We start from the raw sequence: 12388 nt of genomic DNA, 5'->3' as shown, positions 1-12388 counted from the left end.
CATTGGGGCGCCTGGGTGGCTCAGTCGGTTAAGCGTCCGACTTCGGCTCAGGTCACGATCTCGCGGTCCGTGAGTTCGAGCCCCGCGTCAGGCTCTGGGCTGATGGCTCGGAGCCTGGAGCCTGTTTCAAATTCTGTGTCTCCCTCTCTCTCTGACCCTCCCCCGTTCATGCTCTGTCTCTCTCTGTCCCAAAAATAAATAAAAAACGTTGAAAAAAAATTAAAAAAAAAAAAAAAGAAATGGACACTAAAGTGACCATGTAAATCCCGCCAACAATCTGTGCCCGTTGCAAGGAAGCAAATGGCTGTGGCCTCTGACCACGCCAGACTCATTTGATGGGAAATTTTCAGTACACCGGTCATGGCATATTCAAACTAGAGGATGTCCTAACCTGTTGGTCTGCTAATGTGCCTATATGGTGAACATAAATTATCCTGGATTTATTATTTAATGTAATTTTCCAGATGTTCATTTCTGAAAACATTGTTTTCTCCTCTAAAAGCAGCACGATCTTCACCATTCATTCATTCATTTGGTGAACAGATATTTTTTTTGAAAGAGTGCAAGTGCACCAGTGGGGGGGAGGGGGAGCAGAGGAAGGGGGAGAGAGAGCCACGCAGGCTCCACGCCCAGTGCAGAGCCTGAAGTGGGGCTCGAACTCACGAACCACGAGATCATGACCGGAGGCAAAGTCAGGTGCTTAACCGACTGCGCCACCGACCCGCAGATGTATGCGTATCGAGTGCCAAGCTCTGTATTAGGCACTATTGGATATCCAAATTTAAGTCAAACATGGATCTTCACATGAATGGATTTTAAACACCCTCAATAAAGAAAACAAATGCATAGCCTTTTTTTTTTTAATTTCAAGTGTTCGTTTAAATTCTAGTTAGTTAACATATATGGTAAAATTGGTTTCAGGAGTAGAATTTAGTGATTCATCACTTACGTACCACACCCGGTGCTCATCCCAACAAGAGCCCAGCTTAACACCCATCCCCCGTCTAGCCCATCCCCCCACCCCCCCACCCACCTTCCTCTAGCAACCCTCACTTTCTTCTCTACAGTTAAGAGTCTTTTCTGGTTTGCTTCCCTCTCTTTTTCCCTCCCTTCCCTTATGTTCATCTGTTTTGTTTCTTAAATTCCACATATGAATGAAATCATATGGTATCGATTCCTCTGACTTATTTCGCTTAGCATAATGCACTCTAGCTCCATAAAAATGCATAGACGTTATGCAATGTATCATTTGTTTGAATATAGGTGACTGAAAAAAGTGGAAGTAGGCCAGAGAAGAGAGAAAAAACCATGGATCTCAGTTGATGGGAACTTTTCCTACAATAAAGGCTCACATTTACACCTTCGAGTTTACGAAGTGCTATCTATCATGCTTCGTGCCTTGCCCCATTGAATCCTCTCAAGTACCCCATGAGGGAAGTGTGTCCATAGAGAGTCAGCGAGGCCAGTGAGGCCCCAGACCCTCCCCTCCCAGCCGTGTGAGACACTGACAGTTCCACCTTCACCCCTCCGCAAGGAGGAGAAAGCTGCCCAGCCGAGGGGGCTTCAGTCAGCAAATAGCCCCCAGCCGGCGCCCCCCCCCCCCCAGCTTCAGACTCACCTCGCAACCAGGTCGCACCTTTCCTGGGACAGCCTGCGTCTCCCTATATTGCTTCTTCCCCCTTCCTTGCACAAACGCTTATGCCTCATAAATACCTTGCATCCCCGGGGCGCCTGGGTGGCTCAAGTTGGTTAAGCATCCGACTTTGGCTCCGGGCATGATCTCATGGTTCTCGAGTTCAAGCCCTGCAGCAGGCTCTGTGTTGTCAGCTCAGAGCCTGCTTTGGATCTTCCATCCCCGCCCTCCTGCCCTGCTCATTCTACCCCTGCCCTCTCAAAAAATAAACATTAAGAAATTAAATGACTTGCATCCCAAATTCCATGTATGCTTTAGGGAACACAGTCTGTGACGATAGGGACTGGAACCAATCTGAGAACCAATAAAATGAGCTTTTGGGGCTGGATCAGTCACGTCTCAGTGGCGACGAGAGCCCCCTCACTAGTGGTAGGGAGAGCACAGCTGGCCTCTGGCACCAGGCGGCAGCCCAGTTATTAACCCTTTCCCCTGAGGCGCATCGCAAATGCACTAGTGGGTGTGACATATAAAGCTTTCAAAATGCAGGGAGGAGCAAATGATAGACCAATATCCCTGATGAACGTAAACGCAAAAGTCCTCAACAGAATACTAGCAAACTGAATTCAACAGCACGTTAAGAGGACAATGCACGGTGATCAGGTGGGATTTATCCCTGGGACGCAAGGATGGTTCGACGTACATAAAGCAATAAATGTGATACACCACATTCATAGAATAAGGGAGAAACATGATCATCTCAACTGATGCCAAAGAAGAATTTGACAAAACCCGACATCTCTTTTAGTGACAAAAACTCAACAAATGGGGTATAAAAGGAAGGTAGTGGAACCTAATAAAGGCCGTGTCTGACAAGCCTTCAAGATCAGGAGCTACAGAAGGGTGCCCACTCTTGCCACTTCCATTTAATATCATACCGGACGTCCTAGCCAGAGCAATTAGGCAAGAAATAGAAATAAAAGTCATTCAAATCAGAAAGAAAGAAGTTGAATCGTTTCTTTTTGTGGATGACATGATCTTATATACAGAAAACCCTAAAGACTCCAAAAACGTGTCAGAATGAATAAGTGAGTTCAGTAAAAGTGGCAGGATACAAAATCAACAATCAGTTTTATTTTTATGCAGAACAATAAACTATATATAAAAAAGAAATTAAGAAAACAATCTTATTTACCATGGTATCAAAAAGAATAAAATACTTAGGAATAAATTTAACCAAGCACGTGAAAGATCTATACACTGAAAGCTGCAAGAATTGACAAAAGAAATGGGAAAAGACACAAATAAATGGAAAGATATTCCATGTTCCTAGTCATTAGAATTACAATGTTCATGTTACCTAACACAGTCTACAGATTCAATGCAATCCCTCTCGAAATCCCAATGGCATTTTTTTTTTTTTTGCTAGGAAGAACTGTCCGAAAATTCATATGGAACCACAAAAGACCCCGAATGCAATCAAAACAGTGTGATACTGGCAGAAAAACAGACACATAGATCAATAGAACAGAATAGAGAGCCCAGAAATAAACCCATACATATATTGTCAAGATTAGTGGACACACATTGGAGAAAGGGAGATCTCTTCAATAAATGGTGTTGGAAAAATCGGATAACCAGAGGCAAAATAATGAAATTGAACTGTTATCTTACACCATACACAAAAGTTAAGTTGAAATGGATTAAAGACTTAAAATTGAAAAAAAATTTTTTTAAGGTTTATTCATTTTCTAGAGACAGAGAATGAGTGGGGGAGGGGCAGAAAGAGAGGGAGACCCAGAATCTGAAGCAGGCTCCAGGCTCCGAGCTGTCAGCACAGAGCCCAACGTGGGGCTCGAACTCACGGACCGCGAGACCGTGACCTGACCCGCAGTCGGACGCTCAACCAACTGAGCCACCCAGGTGCCCCTTAAAGACTTAAATGTAAGACCTCAAACCATAAAATGCCCAGAGGAAAACGTAGGGGGAAACTCCTTCACATTAGTGTGGGCAATAATTTTTTGGGTATGACACTCAAAGCATAGGAACAAAAGCAAAATACTCAAGTAGGACTACCTCAAACTCAAATGCCTCTGCACAGCAAAGGAAACCATCAACAGAGTAAAAAAGAAACCTACAGACTGGAAGAAAATGTTTGCAAAACATATATCTGATAAGGAGTTAATATCTGAAATATGTAAGAACTCCTATAACTCAACAGCAAAGAAGCAAATAAAAACTCCAAATAACCCAGTTAAAACACGGGCAAAGGACCCGAATAGACATTTTTCCAAAGAGAAATTTTTCCTGTTTTCCATGGCCAACAGGTACATGAAAAGGTGATCAACATCACTAATCATTGGGGAAATGCAACTCAGAACTGCAAGGAGATCTCACCTCATGCCTGTTAGGACTATTATTAAAACAAGAGAAGATATACGTGTGTCAGCTATACTCAAATAAAAACATCTAACACAAAAATAAATAAATGAGGGGTGCCTGGGTGACTCAGTCAGTTGAGTGACCAACACTTGATTTGGGCTCAGGTCATGATCTCGCAGTTGGTGGGTCCAAGCCCCCTGTTGGGCTCTGCGCTGACACTGCAGAGCCTGCTTGGGATTCTCTCTCTGACCCTCCCTCCCTCGTGTGCACGTGCTCTCTCTCTCTCTCTCTCTGTCTCTCAAGGTAAATTAATAAACACTTGAGAATAAATAAATAAATCACTAATCAGTTGACTAAGTTAACTAAAAGGAAAATTGTTCCGGGTGGGCCTGAGCTAATCAGGTGAAGAAGAGATGATTGTAGATTGTGGTGATGGTGTAGTAGGCATATTCCTCTGTTAAAATATATCAAATTATTATATTATATCAACTATATATTAAAATATGTCAAATATATCATGTTATTAAATCTGTGCAGTTCATTGTATAATTCTACCTCAGTAGAGCTGTTTTAAAATGATATCCCATCACTCTCAGGATAAAATCCAATCTCCTTAACTTGCTCCATAGAGCGCCACACAATAAAAAGAGAGGGGTGGGGGTGCCCGGGTGGCTCAGTCGGTTGAGCGTCCAATTTCAGGTCAGGTCATGATCTCATGTTTCGTGGGTTCGAGCCCCGCGCCGGGCTCTGTGCTGACAGCTCGGAGCCTGGAGCCTGCTTCGGATTCTGTGTCTCCCTCTCTCTCTGCCCCTCCCCGACTTGCACTGTGTCTCTCTTTCTTAAAACTGAATAAACATTGAAAAAAATTTAAAGAGAGAGAAGAGATAACAAGAAATCCAATGGAAACGAAATCAGTAGCTCGAGATCTACACAGCTGTGTTCAACGCAGCATTATTCATAATAGCAAAGGCATGGAAACAACCTAAATGTCCATTGACAGATACAACATGGATGGACTCAGAGGACATTATACTATGTGAAATAAACCAGGCACAGAAAGACCAATACTGTATGATCTGATGTACATACGAATTATAAAAAAAGTCAAATTCATAAAAACAGAATCGAATAGTGTCTGCCAGGGGCTGGTGCCTGGGGGAAATGCGGAGGTGCTGGTCAAAGTGCACCGACTTCTTGGGGCGCCTGGGTGGCGCAGTCGGTTAAGCGTCCGACTTCAGCCAGGTCACGATCTCGTGGTCCGTGAGTTCGAGCCCCGCGTCAGGCTCTGGGCTGATGGCTCGGAGCCTGGAGCCTGTTTCCGATTCTGTGTCTCCCTCTCTCTCTGCCCCTCCCCCGTTCATGCTCTGTCTCTCTCTGTCCCAAAAATAAATAAAAAACGTTGAAAAAAAAAAAAACCAAAAAAACAAAGTGCACCGACTTCTTGTTATCAGATGAGTAAGTTCCGGGGATATATTTCACAGCACGGTGACAATAGTCAATATACTGTGGCGTATACCTGAAATGTGCTGACAGAGCAGATCTTAATTGTTCTCACCACACACCTGAAAGATAACCGTGTGTGGTGATGGATGTGTTAATTAACCTGGTTGTGGTAATTATGTCACAATGTGTACACATATTAAAGCATCCTGTTGTCTATCCTACGAAATGAAAAATCAAGACAAAATAAAATAACGCCTATATTTTATTCAAATAATAGGGGCGCCTGGGTGGCTCAGTCGGTTAAGCGGCCGACTTCGGCTCAGGTCACGATCTCGCGGTCCGTGAGTTCGAGCCCCACGTCGGGCTCTGTGCTGACAGCTCGGAGCCTGGAGCCTGTTTCAGATTCTGTGTCTCCCTCTCTCTGACCCTCCCCTGTTCATGCTCTGTCTCTCTCTGTCTCAAAAATAAATAAACGTTAAAAAAAAAATTAAAAAAAAAACAAATAATAATATAGTGTGTGTGTGTGTGTGTGTGTGTGTGCGTGCATGGCTAACAAGATCAGATGACCACAGATTTAATGAACTGCTGAGGGTAACAGGTTACATACAGAAGAGCTCTCATCTCCTGCATGGGGAGGGCAGAGAATCAAACCCAGGACTTCATGGTCAGAGTGGCTGAACTTCAACTGAGGTCTTGCCTAGACCCTTGTCTAGGTGCATGGCCTAGACCCTTGGCTGCGGAAATCTGGCACACCGATGCACGGATGGGGTCTTCTATGTGAGTACACACAAAGATTCTGACTCCCCAGACTTCCCTGAACCTTCTGAGCTGATAGACGTGGGCTACCCCATCCCTATCAAGAGCTAACACCCTGTCTCCTCTCATGCTGGCAGACCATGCAGAGGCCTTTCCCCCACAAGGCAACATGTACTGCCTCTCAGCACCCAACCTCACCTCCCTTTCTGCACTAGCTTTATAGATAGGGAAAGTCAAAGCGTAACCCAGCTGGCGATGTGCTCATAAGGGAGGAAGGGGATTATAGTCCAAAGAATCTGCGAGAAGTATCTGGCTTGTAGAAAGGAGAAGGGTGATATACATGAGACAGGATGGGGTGTTTGATCAAGGTGGGTAGAGAGAAATTTTAGAAGACGTTATTGAATTTAATTCATTGAGTGCTTTCCAGAAACACAGGAGGTAACACTCTGTTAATTGCAGGAATTAGTGCAGATTTTCTGCTAGGATGGCTGATAGAAGGAAAATGTCACAGCCTATGCTGAGCAGAGTTGAAATGTCAGAATTGCTATGGCAAGTAGTTGAGGATGAGATTAGAAGGCTCGAGGAGGTGGCCATGCTGGCATGGATATGACTACATACAGCCACGAGAGCCACCAGAAGACTGGCTTCCACAGGGAGATCCGGAGAACACTATTCAAGCAGGCCATCAGGAACACACTGGTAAGGAGAGGTGTTAGCATCATTGCAAAGTTCAGTGCTGGCCTCCTCTGCGATCGGGGACTGACTAGAGAAAAACCTGTTACAATCTTAGCTCGCTCAAAACATTGTATATGATAAGACCCAAAACAACAGAGCCCAGGTGGTGGTGCTTAATCTCCAGAAGCCAGGAGGTTGCAATTACAAGGTGAAGTCCATGTGGCAGCCAAGCGGCCGGACCCACAGAGTTCTGGCCATAGTTCAAAGAACATGGTGTCCGTAGGGGCAAAATTTATGGGCACCTGAAAAAAGGGTACTCCTCAACTTTAATAGCAGAAAAAATCTGGGAGGCTGAGGACGGTCCTTTCCATAAATGTTCATGATCTGTCCAGTTTCCAGACCTGAGCCAGTTTTCAGATCCAGAACTCACCGACAGAACAGGTGGCTGGGTGCCGAGGAGAAAGGACCCTGCAATACCACAGCAAGTATTCCCTGTAACGATTCCCTTTTGTCCTTCCGCAGAGGGACTTCCGGCCAGTTATTTGGGTAACTAAGCAGTAGAGAAAGGGTCTAGTTAGACATGTTCGAGAACTATTGGTCATAGAGTCTGAGTTGACCCAGGTACCTGGAGACCCAAAACATCCTCACGGCCCCCTGTGAGAGTGGGGACATACGAGGACCAGGTAATAAATGCTTCACTTTGTATCTTTGGCCAGTGAGATAAGAGCTGTCACAGTGGGGAAGGCCGAGTGGAAGTCTCTGATACTAAACCACCGTCACAGCTACCACGACCCGCAGCCGAGATAGTAAATCATCACAGGGAGGCGGTGGCGGTTGGGGAGATTAGCACCACTCTTAAAGATCAGGGTGGAGATCCTCGTCATATCTCCATTTATTTCACCAGTCTCGTGCCTGCCAGAAACCAGATGGGAGATAACTATAGACTACCACAAGCTCAGCCAAGCAGTAGCTCTGATCAGAGCCGCTGTGCTAGATATGATATCTTTGTGGGAGCAGATTAATATAACCTCAAATACATGAGCATGCCACTGATTTGACAAAATGTTTATTTTCTGTCCCAATCGGAAAAGAGAACTAGAAAGAGTTGGCATTTAAATGGACGGGGAAATAGTAAACATTTACAGCGTTGTCCCAGGGCTGTATTAGCTCTCCTACCCCCTGTCTTAATTTAGTCTGAGGAGTTCAGAACCATCTGGACACCCACAGAATATGCTATCAGCCTATTGTATTTTGTTGATCAGATAAAACCTCTGAATCTTGGCAGGCTTCATCTCCCGCCCCCAGGAGTTCGTGTGTCTTACCAAGAGGTGCCACACGAGCCCACAAAGACAGCTCCTTGTGATCGCACCTCTTGCCACGACGAGTGAATCAAGACACCTAGTGGGCCTCCAGGAGGCAGCCTACCTCACACCTCAGGATTCTACTGTATCTGTCATAGCAGGTGGCGAGGAAGGCTCCCCGCCGTTAACAGGGGCCCAGAGAAATAAAGGGCTGTGTAGCAGGTCCAGGCCACCATGCAAACTGCCCTGCCCCTTGGGCCTTACAATTTGGCACATCTATGGTGCTGTAGGAACTGGTGGTGGGGAAGAGACGCAGTATAGGATCCTCGGCAAACCCTCGTGGGAGAATCACAGCGCCGGTCGTGGGGCTCTGGAGCAAGACCATGTCATCTGCAGAAGACAATCGCATGCCTTTTAACAGGGACGCCTGGGTGGCTTAGTTGGTGAAGCATCTGACTCTCTCTTTTTTTTAATGTTTATTCACTTTTGAGAGACAGACAGAGAGAGAGAGCATGTGTGGGGAAGGGGCAGAGACAGAGGGGAACAGAGGATCCAAAGCAGGGCTCGAACTCGTGAACCGTGAGATCACGACCTGAGCCGAAGTTGGATGCTCAACGGACTGAGCCACCCACGCGCCCCAAGCATCTGACTCTTAAGTTCAGCTCAGGTCATGATGTCACGGTTCGAGGGATCGAGTCCCACGTGGGGCTCTATGCTGACAGCCCTGAGCCTGCTCGGGGTTCTCTCTCTCCCCCTCTCTCTCTGCCCCTCCCCCATTCGTGCGTGCACGCGCGCACACTCCTTCTCAAAATAAATAAACATTTAAAAAAAAAAAACGATTTCTGGTACATTGCTGGGCCCCAGAAAAGGTAAAACACCTGACCACGGGACACCGAGGGAACACGCAACCGTAACTATCGTGAACTGGGTTTTGTCAGATCCACTAAATCATCAGGTCAGGTGGACCCGGCAACAATCCATCAAAATATGAAGAGGGAGTACCCAGGAGCGATTATGAACAAGACTAAAGGGCACAGGTAAACTGCAAGGTCAGGTAGTTCAGATGTCCATCGCACGCACCCCTGTTGTACTGGTACCCCTCCTTCAGTTTGTGCCTACAGCTCTACGGGGACCCCGACAGATCGACTGAATGAGGAGGAAAAAGCCTGGTTTATGGATGGGATGTGTCAGTGTGTGGGTACAAGGCAAACCTGGGCAGTGACCGAACTGTAAGCTCGTTTGGGGAACAGGCACGGAACGACAGTCAGGTGGATCCTCCCGGTGGGCAGAGCTTTGGGTGCCGTCCTTCATCATGCACCCTTCTAAACCGCCAACTGGCTAGCCGGGCCACTCGCCATAAATTCGTAAATATTTTAACCTCTGGCCATTTCCTTCTGCAACCACGTAGATGAAATAACCCGGCCACGTTGGCCTCGGTCTTTATTATTGGCCATACCAGTGGAGGTGCGATGCGTTCGTGAACAGAGCGCCCACACTGGCAGATGATCAGTGATGTTGGTCGCCTGCCTGCAGGGCCTCCACCGGCACCTTTCTCAGGAATTAGGGAGTATTTGATCCCCTAGCATGGGTCCCAGATGACACTGTGCCAGACCAAAATGGCCAACTTTGCAGCAAGGGGGTACAAGAGTGGGCCCAGGGCCAGGGGGACCACTGGTCACAGTACATATCACACTGTCCAGAAGCTGCTGGTCTGATAAAACATTGAGATAGCCCGCTGAAGGAGGCAATACTCTGGGAGAAAGGAGTGCCATTTTCCGGAATGCGGTACCCGCACCGAATCAAAGAATTTTGTACAGCACTGCCTTCTCAATGAAAAGAATGCCGAGTCTGGGAACCCACGAGTGAAAGCGGGAGTGGTTTCAGTTACTGTCACTGCAACGACCGGGCACAGGACTCCGGTGGGTGTGTAAAGCGCCGACTGGCCTAGACTGAACTACGCTGCCCGATTCCTTTACCGGTGGGATGTTTTGCGGATGTGGTGGGCCTTGCCGAAGCAGGAGCGTAACAACTCGTTTCTGTGACAGCGATTCCTGCAGGGGCACCGGGTGTGGTTGCAGCTCACCTACATTGTCACTCGTCTGCCGGCTCATCTCACTGGTGTGGGCCGGCAACCAGGCTGCAGCTGCTGCCACACCCACTCCTCAACCTTCCTTTAGCGTCTCAGACCCCCCTCCCCCCACCAAGGCCCCGTGTGTGTGTGTGTGTGTGTGTGTGTGTGTGTGTGCGTGTGTGTGTGTGGTTATGGACAAACAGCGCCAGCTTCCCCTGCAGGATAGCCACGTTATCGAAGCTGGAGGTAACGAGGGACTGATAGAGACTTCAGTTCCTCCTGCTGCTGGGTTCCAGCTCCTGCTTCCGGGTTCCAGCGCGTCCTTGTTCTTTTCCATTGTCCGCTGCCCCCTCCTGACAGCCCCGCAGACTTCAAGCTCCAGTATTAGATGTGAAGGCTACAGAGGCTGTTTAACCTGCTCCCACAACTGAGTAAGGTGAAATCTCTAGATGTCTATTGATATATAGATACCTAGGTAGATGGATAGATAAGGAACAGATAGATGTCCATTATATCGATATAAAAATCAAATCTCTTAATGGTTCTTCTCTGATTGGATCCTGACAAATGCAGGAACTTTGGGCTAACCACCCCTGTACTTCTACAGGACTAGGGGACCTTCTCTGGGGGCACAGCGAGGATCCCCTTGCATTATAAGTCACAGCTGCTGCTTGGGCACTTTGGCCTCCTTGTGTCCAGGGACTGGCAGGCCAGGAGACAGCTCACTGATGGGGGGGGGGGGGGGCGGGTAATTGATTATCAGGGGGAGGCGGGGCTGCCGTTGCGCAACGGAGGTGTGGAGAAACGTGTGGAAACATGTCATCACCTGGGCATGTGTTAGTACTCTCTTGCCCGATGGTCACTGTAAGTGGGCAGGTACAGCAGCCCCAGGCTGAGAAGGGCGCAATGACCAGGGGTTCAGTCTCCTCAGAGATGAGGGTCCACCGAGGCCACCAGAGGGCAGTAGCTAAGGGAGAGAGTGACCTAGAACGGAGAGCGAAGGAAGGAGGTATTGAGTATCCATCGCAGCCCAAGGCCAGCTGCACACGTCGGGGCTGTAGTTAGTCCCGCTAAACTCTTCTGTTTCCCCTCTGGAACGGAGGCCCAAAGGATTCCGGAAAGAGGGTGCAAGGGAGGGACTGTGGTAGGCGCAAAGAGGCACCACCGGGGTCTCTGTCGAGGAAGGACTTGCCACCCAACAGAGAGGAGTGAGGTCAGCAGACAGCCTCCGGCTGTCAGTCCCTTCACGGTCGGCCTTGTCGGCAGACAATCGCTCTGTCCCAGGTCACACCCTTCCAGAGGCAGCTTGTGTCTGGGGACGGAGTGCGGCAGGGGTACGAAGGCCTGGCTGTTTCCGCCCCATGTGGGTCACTGATGGACAAGACCCCAGAGCTCGCCGCCCGGGGTTGCCAAGGCTCTGTGGGATTTGCGTGGCAATTCGACTTCTCTCTCCGCTCAGTCTTGCTCCTTCTCTTTTTTCTTTTCAAAGATTTTTTTAATGTTTACTTTGGAGAGAGAGAGAGAGAGGTGGGGGGGAGGGGCAGAGAGAGAGAGGGAGACAGAGAATCCGACGCAGGCTCAGTGCAGAGCCCCACGTGGGGCTTGAACCACGAACCGAGATCATGATCTGGGCCGAAATCGAATGCTCAACACATCGAGCCACTCCGGAGCCCCCAGCTCCTGTTTCTTCGCAGGTGTTGACCCCTAATAGACTTCTGGTACCCCAGAGTCCAACTCAGTATCTTCTACTAGTGAACCCAACTGAGCAAACTCCCCACTTCATGCTTTTTCTGGTACAGCACCCTTCCCTGGTGCAAACATAGGAACCGGGGCCCCTTTGCTCTCAACACTTTATTTAGAAGCATGCCCTAATATATACCCAAAGGAAAAGATTTCAGATAACTCATGTTTTATGGGGGGAAAGTCCTTATGCTACATGCACATATATTTTTTGTACTCAATTAAAACCACATGAAAGTGTATTATGCACTTTAAAAGGTTGATTACCTCAAAACCAGAAATGCCCTGCAGGCTCTCTGCTGACAGAACGCACATTTATGAACGCCAAAAGGCAACGCTCCAGATTTTCTTTTACTTCATTATAGGAAGGGGAGATACTGTTCTGTAAAA

Source organism: Neofelis nebulosa, chromosome X (assembly GCF_028018385.1).
Source record: "Neofelis nebulosa isolate mNeoNeb1 chromosome X, mNeoNeb1.pri, whole genome shotgun sequence".
Taxonomy (NCBI): Eukaryota; Metazoa; Chordata; class Mammalia; order Carnivora; family Felidae; genus Neofelis; species Neofelis nebulosa.
Note: the sequence above shows the minus strand (reverse complement) of the source record.